Genomic DNA, 10000 nt, shown 5'->3' with positions numbered 1-10000 from the left:
TAATTTTTCCTGGTATCTTGTCAATGTGTTTTTCGGTGCCTTTCTTGACTACTCCAAGTGCCCCAATGACACATGACACATTAATTATTATTATTATTATTATTATTATTATTATTATTATTTATATGAGAAACTCAAATGTTTTCAACTAATAATAATTATTATTGTGTCTGAGATTGTGCATGCAGGTTTTATAAGGAAACATCTGTGTGGCAAAAAAAAATTAATTAATTTGTCTTTCAAAGTTAGACCTCTTCACAATTTCAGACAGCATTAACCCCCTTAAAATACTGTAAAAGTTTTTGTGAGCAAATCGTTGAGTTCTTTACCTGCAGCCAAGCAGGGCCAGTATTATTGTGTTTTCCTATTGTCCTGGCCCCAGTTGTTCAAACGATGGATAGTGCTATCCACCGGATAAATCACTATCCAGTGGATAGGTAATAGCGAAACCAATTGCGCTATCCAATGGATAGTGATTTATCCGGTGGATAGCGTTATCCACAACTAGGGCTTGGATACTCAACATTGGGTACCCTTCTACTTGAAAAATTAATGAAAACTCTGCTTATGTCACCTTGCTTTCCAAGTATTCAATTTGCCTGCCCTGCTAGCTGGCATTCTTCACCTTGAAAAACCAAAATAATTATAATTTTTTTTATTAATTGAACCAAATCACAGGTTTTGGTCTCTAAACCAGAAGTTGACTATTAGTCGTTAAGTACTTTTCAAAATGGGGATTGATTTAAGACAAGTTCTGTGGATGTACATCATAGTTTTGTTTATAATGGAAAATGTGAAATGCAGCAATAAAAAAGTGTTTTCAGAAGTGCTTTGAAGATAAGAGTGAATTTATGTAGCCCCATTTGTGTGTCGCTCTCTTATCCCATCGACTCCCAACTGTAGGATTGGGACTATCCTGCTTGCAGGAAAAAAAACTCCCCTCTTCCTACTCCCCACCTCGTCATTTTGTCATCCGGCCCAGACTAGATTGGACTAATACTCCAAAGCAAGATGATTTTACTCATCAATGGGGGAGCAGTTCAAGAGTCAATCGGTTAACCTCTATATCCACTATAAAACATGTCCCCTTTAATAATTCCATTTACTCCTATGAGTGAAACTTGATAGATTTTACTTGTCAATTGGAGGGAAGGGGGGAGGGGTGGGGGGGGATGGTAGTTGGGGTATTTCAGGAGTCAATGGGATACATGTAATTTATGGGCTTGCTTGCTTCCATGCCATCCCCTGCTTCATTGAGTGCTTTGTAGTTGGAGCTGGAGTTTGGGTTATAAAGAGTCAGGGGTCTTCATGCCTTTGAGTGGATCCATTTCCAGGAGTGTAGGAAGCTTAAGCAACGATGACTTAAAGTTACAAAATTTAATATTTTCCCTTTTCTTGAGTTTGCGAGGAAGATGTGAGCACCTCTTGATAAGTAATTATTTTTAGTTGCCATGCTGTTCATAACAGTCCTGAATTGGAATAATAATATTGTTATAATAATAATAATTGGCAGAGCTCACGATATCGGGCTGAAAGCAATTACAAAGGCGCCTCTGGCTGCCGCTATACAGTCCATGTTTAATGTCGGAGCACAGCACCACAGCTAGATTTTAATTAGCTGTGAGTCGATTTTGATGAGGAAAGAAAACCGGAGTACCCGGAGAAAAACCCTTGAGTCAGGTTGAGATCGACTGAAACTCAGCCCACATGCTAACCGAGGCCAGAGTTGAACCCCGGCTCACAGTGGCCACCCTGACACCCAACATCCTGGACATCCTGTTAACATCCTGGACAATGATATTGGGATTCGGGTTTGGAGCCATGGAACTAGGCCAAGGCCAAGTGGATAACATCCTCCGAGATCTGCAGAATTCTTCATAATTATTCTACGAAAGCCGAATTCAATAATTGCTTTATTGTTCATTCAAAATATTTTCTTCGCTCAAACTTCGAAACCTACTCGCAGCCATTTTTCTGCCCAACAAAAATAACACAATCTCGTCCCTAGCTTTTTTCGGTCAACGGTTCAATAATTTGCAGCGGGCTGCACTTTTGACGTCATTGATTCAATATGACAGTTTCTTTCCAAATTTGGTGAACAGCAGCTGGTTATGGTAAATTATGTGTGTGGTTTTAACCAATCAGAAACGGGGAAATATTTTGAACGAAATATAACATTTATTACTGGATTTGAGGGCAGTATTTTTGATGCTGAACTCATTTCCACACTGAACCAAAAACTCTGTCCCTTTTAATTCATTCCCTCCTGGGATTGGGACTTACTATGTCTAAGACCAGAAGATTTTACTCATCAATGGAGCAACTTTATAAATTAGGTGTGAATGGGTTAACAAAAAAATTAATAAACCCTAATGTAAGACCGCATGCATACAATACAATACATACTTAATTGACCGCTCCCCATAGGGGCTTTTCAGGGCCAATGAAAGACAACGAAACAACAGAACAGGGCCCGCTTGTTCGAAAGCCGATTAACTTAATCCAGGATTAGCGTAAACTTTTGTTTCATGTTTTCAACTTTTTGGTGAAAGTTTCTTTTGCTTATTTTTGTTTTTCAAGATTGACTTCTCCTAATGTAAAGTTTTGCCTAATATCAGCATTGAACAGCATTTGGGGGTAGAGAAATAAACTCCTTGGTCAATTTATAATCTGGGATTAGCGTTAATCGGCGTTTGAACAACCGGGCCCAAAACAACAACAACAATTGTTAAGAATCCCAACCGGCCGAAGGCAAACCAGTTGGCTATTTACAAGTGCAGCTGGGAAGTTGAACCAGGGACAACCAGGATCAAATTCAACGAGTGGTCAGAGCAGGTCTTGAACCCGGGACCTCTGCATCTCAAGGCCAGCGCCCTAACCACACTGCCTCCTTTCCTAGCTGAAGCTGGTTTATAACCAGTATCACAAGACAGATTATAATGATCAATGTTCAAATGATGGATTACAAACAAGTGAGGATAAAATAATCTGTTTTTGTCGTCAAAAATGACAACAATGTAACAAAAAGTAAATGAAATGCCTTGGCCTAGTTCCATGGCTCCAGACCCGAATCCCAATATCATTGTCCATGATACAATTATTCCAATTCAGGACTTAAACTGTTATGAACCGCATGGAAACTAAAAATAATTATTTATCAACAAGTGCTATTCTATTCCTCTTAAAACTCAAGAAATGGGAAAAAAAAATTTTAACTTATAGTTTCCACTTTACCCGCCAACAAACTGAGAACTAGTTCTCAGTCACTGGACGTCAACCGCAAAGAACCTGGACCCAAGCTGTGAGGTCAGGAGTTTATTCAGAAGGCGACAAGATAGCGCGTTGTTTAATTTTTTCTGATTTTCTGGTCATCGGCATTTACATCTAAGCGATTTAAACTGCTGAAAAGGTAAGAATATGACTAAGGAATTTCTTTAAGGTAGACTTGGGTGATTGCTTCCCTCGCTTTTGTCGTATAGGTTGACTGTAGACGGTAATAATTGCGCATGCTGTCGACATCTTGTCTGAGTTGCATGTTCGGTCGAAAAGAGTTGTTTTATTACAGAAATTAAAGCCTCCGTTGTGATGTATTTTATGATCATTCTTAAGGTCTCTGAATCGATCACTTAGCTTTATAAAATAATAGGCTGTTTGTCCGGAGGGAATGAAGTAATTTCATTTCACCGGCTCGTTGAAGTCAGAGAGCCCGCCGATGAAGAAAATAACTGCACGGAAAGAAAACAAGTAACTCTTTACATGCTACTTTGTCTTTGTTGATTAAAAATACGGAGAACGTGCCGATAAGCAAAAGAAAATTAGACCGTGGTTTGTGAATAGTATGTAAATGTACAATTGTATTGAACAAATTGTACAAAGCAACTAATCAGGACGCCAAATTGACATCAGTAATTGTGTCGTCCACAGTGACTATAATACCCATAATGGCTGCAGGGTGGATTTAAGACATCCATCCTGGTGCAGTTCACATACACGTAAATCTCACACTCAAGATAATGCAGAGTCTTGTACGTTCTCAGAGAAATTTGAAAACCCATGCCAGAGATCTTTGGTGTAATTTCCTTGCTAGCAAAGGTCTCTTTTCTTATTGCGTTCGCTGATCTAATGAGTGCTGCCTCGAGGCAGTGTGGCCCAGTGGTTAGGGCGCTTGCCTTGAGATCCGGAGATCCCAGGTTCAAGACCACTCATTGAATTTGTTCCTGGTAGTCCCTGGTTCAACTTCCAAGCTGCACTTGTAAATAGCCAACTGGTTTGCCTCCGGCCAGTTGGGATTCTTAACAGTTGTTGTTGTGTTCTGTCGTTTCATTGATTGTCTTTCGTTGGCCCTGAAAAGCCCCTATGGGGAGCGGTCAATTAAGTATGTATGTACAATTTGTACAATTGTATGCCATGGGTTGAAACTTGCTTCGATCCAACGGCCGTCCATAACCTTGCACGGCACTCTTCAAACTGCATTCCCCATGACATGTTTGCTGACCGTGGCTTGAGTCCGCTGTGTCCCACCCATTCCTTTACAGTAATTTTATTCCCGCGCTGTTGTTAAGTGAGCCAACACAAAATATCACACGAAGAATGGGGTCGCCGAGCAACCGCCGCGCATGCTCAACACAGTAGGGACCTTAAGATCTACGACGGCGACGTTGACGAAAACGTCACCTCAAAATATCACTTTGCCTTATCATCGCGGTTATTCTATCTCGTTCACTTCTTACAGTTTGGGCGAAGTATCATAAAAATAAATTGATACGAGCAGTTACAAATTCAAAATAGAGAATGAAAGATTCTCTGTTGCATGCTCGCGTTGTTGGCAAAACCTCAAATTTGGTAATTTCACGTCGTCCTCATGCAGAGTACCGCAAGAATCCGTGCTAAAATCCGTGTTGCAGGTGCAGCACAATTATTTATGCTATTTTAAACAATGATATCATTGTTTTGCGCCATTGTTGTTGCCGCCACCGTCGTAAAATCTTAAGCTCCCTAATGAGTTTTGACCCATGGCGGGTCTCTTTTCCCATAGACTGGTCAGCCTAGTGAATGCAATATAATTATAAACTGCTGCCTGGCATCAAAAAAAGGTATAAGGCATACATTTTAGATTGAAAGTTCTGAAGTGAGGCAGGGAGGCATAAGAAATCCTCACAAATAAAGGCCAAAACCACTCCAATCCAAACTCTAACCTTCCCATGACATACTAATCTCTGTAAATCTGAGTCTCACATTTTGATTAAGAAACGGTCCAGATAAGAACGATAGCAACAACGGCAACGAACATGTTGGAATTCAATTGGTATGCAAAAAGGTGATAACTTTTCTATTGTCTGTACTTACTTCTGATTGGCTTAAACAGCAAATGGTTAACAAAACGTCATAAAGCAGTATTATATTCATCCTTACTTTCCAACCATCTTCCATCTTTCATCTGGTCTCAGTTTAAATGAATTCCACAGAAATCGTATGTGGGGAACATGTAAAATTGTAAACGTTTCTTTGCTTTTGTTTTCAACTCTTGTGATTGGTCAAAATCTTTTAACACAAAAAAACACCCTTTCAAAGTGGGCTGTAAATGAATTTTATTGCGTTAACTGCCTTCCTGTAGGTTTATGCATTCTCTGTGTAAAAATGATAACATTCCTATGTGGGGAAAGCCCCGTTGCCGCATAACAAAGGAAATTGCTATCCACCTTACACGGATCATTTCTTAATGACGTTAAACGATGTTGACTGCTGGAGTGGGCAAACCGAAAATCCTTAAATAACAATGACCACAACCAGGTTTTCTGAGCCAGCGAGACTGAGCACCTCCAGCAAACCATTGTTTTAACGAAAACCGCTGGTCAGCAACCTGGCAAACCGGCCTTGTATTCAGTCCCAGATTGCAACAGCGGTTGTAACTGTGGATGCGGGCATGAATACGTCATTGAGAGAACGATTAGTGCGCACGCGCATACCCAACAATGTTGAAAGGCGGCTGCAAACTGCTTCCACTTCATTCAACATTCGCGGAAACAAAAGAAATGTTGAATGGTTGTGGAAGCAAAGCTTTTAAACTCATTCGATCTTGACATCGATTCAACTTCGTTTCAACTTCGTTTCAACATGTTTCAACAGGGTTCAAGGGGGAAGGGGGGGGGGGGGTGGAGGGGGAGCAATGAATCTCAACATCGCCGTTCAACAGAATCGAACGGATGTTGAAGCCGTCGGCATCTGTCGGTCGACTCTATCGGCTGACATGTTGACAGCCGGCCGATATGGCGATCGAGACTCACCCGAGACTCATATCGCCGCCGACTTTGGTGGCCACGCCAGGCACTTTTCTGAACAAACCATTTTCGTGTTGAACGGGAAAACTTTTAGGCACTGTCCCCCTGGGTAGACGTAAAATGACCGAATTTCACGTTGTATAGAAAACGTGAAAAAAGAGCTGCGAATTTTAATTTTCTTTTTTGGTTTTTTGGCTGACGATAGCCGATCATGCTTTGTCAGGAAAATTCTAATTCATTTTTTCATTATCGTGCAGGCTACACTTTTTTTCAGTTTGTCAAAGATGATTTACTGTTAAAGCAGCTTCGACATTTGTGATATCACTCGAGCTATAACATTTATTCCATACTCAGTCGACAAAATTCAAATATGGCAAAACAAAACAAGCTGGTGGTGAAAGGAGTGATCATTTTCATAACTGATATTTCCTCATAAGAGAAAGAGGAGTTTATTTACGGTGACATAACACTTGAAATCTCTGCCGACCAGGGTAGTTGATCGAACGGTTGTCAACAACCCCCGTATTACAATCACTGAGTCAGACGTCTATATTCCGGACTTCTGACAGTGTTCAATATTCTTGACTATAAGACAATAGTGAGCAGATGCTAATGTGAGACCCCGTCTCACGACCCCCGTTGACTCTGTGGGATGTTACAGATCTCACACACTGAGAAGGGCACGGGGGATTCCGGAATTCCCGGCCCGAATTCCCAGCCCCGAGTGTTGTGGCCCCGTCTGAATTTAGATTTGGGGCCGCAAGTTTATTAGCGTTGTAGCATTACGTGCTACACTCGTTAAATAAACTGTTTACTTCACAAAGTTTCGAATCTACCCAAAAAAACGTGTTTTTTTTTTTTAAACACGCAAAGAAAAAACTGTATTAAAAAAAGTTTGGCAATTACGATCAATGCATCGAAATTTTATGCAATGATATGCTCTTGAATATACAAGAATCATGGAAATCGATAACATGAATTATTCTTAGATACCCTCAAGGATCCTTCTAGCTGTGACATAAAAACACAAGAGGTTTGTCAGAGGAAACATATTTATCGTAAAACTCAATTCTAGATGTCAAGGTCGAGTTATGAGAAGGAAATTTCAACCAAAGCGTTTTTCAAAAAACAAAAATAAAGAAATTAAGGCCGATATATCGCAGAAATATTTTTAATCAGATTTAAGATTGAGCCGGTTTTATGAAAGAAAAAAAATATTCATCTATCAGTCTACTCCACTATCGTTTACATGAATAAATTGAAATTAATTTCACCGCTACTAGGGAAACTTAAAGTGAAGAGAACGTCACTGAAATTAACATTAACGCCTGGAGAGATTTTCTAAAGTTTTTATTCCGGTGTAACAGGCCCGTTTCGTTAAGGAACAGCTTCAGTCACCCAGAAACAGAACACAACAATCTGACTCGATTTACCTTTTTGTCTTGGCCTCTTCTCATTCGTCCAAACTGAGAAAAATGGATCCAAACTGGAATTACGTTCTTAGCGATCTTTGACCATCAAGACAAACTCCGCCGGAGACTTTTTTTCTGAAAACTGACCAAACTAAAACTCCTAAACATGACAGCGTTTCAGCTCACTTGCATCGTTCTAATGTTCGAAGCACTTTGAAGTTCCTTTGCTTTGTTAACTGAATTACGACAGAGTATGAACTTGTATTTCACTTTAGCATGATTGTCTTTTGCAATAAAGTTTCCTTAATTGAGTTGCTGGTATGCTTTTAATTCAATAAAGAACCAATACTAGATACAAAGGAGAGTCAACTCTGTACATCTGCCGTGGCCTAATCCTTTCACATTCAAACTTTTAAGTGGCACTTAAATCCTCAATAGAGTTAACTTCAAATCTACTATCAAAGAAGATCATGAGAATTCTTGTTCTTCTTTTACTCTTATGGTTTTCCACTTAAAGTGCATACGTAACAACATAGATTTCCCCCGCACCGTTTCTGTCGCTTTCCTCGGCGTTGTTATCGTCGTAGAAATTGCGATCAGTTTAGCATCTACTAGGACATGTCATGGGGAATTATGGTAAGTAGTCGTTCACTATCTGTGGATTGGTTACACTGTCAATGACCTATTTTAACTGAGACTCATGCAATGTTTGCATGTCAATGACTTTCTTTTCGAACTTGAAGGGTTAAATGCCCCTTTGTGCTTTGTCAAATAATTATCTAGTCGATACTGTGAAATACAATACGGGTGGGGATGAAGTGTTCCCATGCAGGTCACCCTTTGCCCCATAGAGACATTGTACTAGGGTAGTGTGTCTTCTGATCATGCACGGTTATCACAGAAACCAGGGAGCGCAGCCCTAGATTGGTAAGGACCTCTCATGTGAGAGACTGTAACCCTCTCGAGAGGATTGTGGCCTTGGGGATTGTACCCCCTTGGTGAGGATTGTAACCTCGCATTGCCAACTCATTGTCATGGCCTTGGGGATTGTAACCCCTTGGAGAGGATCGCGATCTCTCTTTGCCGGGCAACTTAGTTATCCTACCTTTTCATGACCTGCTAATGGAGTGATTCATCTCCTACCCCATTACCCCACAAACTGTTGTCTGTTACACTTGTTGTCACGGGTTAGGAACATTAACTATACTTTTAAATTTCTTATAAGTTGATCAAATGAAGCTATGATCCTCGCAGTTATTGCAATAGCGTAGAGAAGCCTAAAAAAATCAGGACTTCAACAGGGCTTTGGTCCGTGACCTCGAGATGCCTGTGCGACGCTCCAACCAACTGAGCTATGAAGCCACTGGTGTTGGGAGCTGGTCACTTGTGGGTTCAAAATTATGTTCCCGTGATGAATGATCACCAAAGGAAATTATACAAGAAACGAATCATATATTGAACTGCGGATATGAAATCAAGGATCACAGCTTCACTTGATTTCATATCTGCAGTTCAATATAGGATTCATTTCATATATCATTTCCTCAGTATTCGACACTTACTTTCTTAGTAATTTGCCCTTTGGGCAACCAGCTTTGTTTTTTTTTTTTTTGGTTGCCCATATTTTAAGAGTGTGCGGGTGAGTGAGTGAGTGTAAGTCCGTGGTGGGAGTGGTAGGAGTGTAGGCCCGCAGTGCGTACATAAGTTAAAAAAATAAACAGGTCTGTTGGAAGCGTGCTTTAATTTCAACAAATGAGCCCCATAAATCGGCAAGAATGTGTGATGCGGATGAATAACAAAGCAGCTTCTATTTCCAACACGATGGAATTACCTGGTGATAAATAACATCGTCTGGAGAGTGAATTTTGGATTTAGAGTTAGACGATTTTGATCTTTGTGTTGAATTCGCACATTTCTTGTCGAACTTTATTACACTTGAAAGAAAAAAAAAACACCAAACTAACAAAAACAGAAGCCCATTGTCTTGCTGTCATCTTGTCAAAGATGTATCCTTTGTTTCTTGAGTTGGTAGTAACATGATCACAGGTGGCCGCTGAAATCGATGTCGCTTTCGATTTTGTGATTTGTTCGTGCTGCCAAAAGTAGAATAGAAAAATTGAACGTAGCAAAAATCTCCCAAAATATTTTTCGCTGATGGTAACTTTTTATATTCACGGCACGAAATTTACGTTGTTTTGATGTCCCAAATTTTGTTGCTGATGGCAATTTTTTTTTGCTCTCGATCGACACTTCCTGAAAACTTTCTTCTGCTATTTCTATGTATTTACTTTTGCATCAACATTTGTTTTG

The 10000-nt window shown here is 40.1% G+C and overlaps 1 protein-coding gene across 1 annotated transcript in view; it reads left to right on the top strand.

Annotated features, from left to right (window-relative positions):
* The window catches only part of LOC137975159 (ribonuclease H1-like), an 11194-nt gene extending 10368 nt beyond the window's left edge, over positions 1-826 (top strand). Inside the window, exon 7 of the mRNA XM_068822242.1 lies at positions 1-826. This exon is cut by the window's left edge and continues 610 nt beyond it. The gene's annotated coding sequence lies outside the window, so the exon portion shown is untranslated.
* The last annotated feature ends 9174 nt before the right edge of the window (positions 827-10000 follow it).

The sequence above is a fragment of the Montipora foliosa genome, chromosome 11 (genome assembly GCF_036669935.1).
Source record: "Montipora foliosa isolate CH-2021 chromosome 11, ASM3666993v2, whole genome shotgun sequence".
Lineage (NCBI taxonomy): Eukaryota > Metazoa > Cnidaria > Anthozoa > Scleractinia > Acroporidae > Montipora > Montipora foliosa.
The sequence above is the reverse complement of the archived record's forward strand: the minus strand, read 5'-3'. Positions and strand labels throughout refer to the sequence as shown.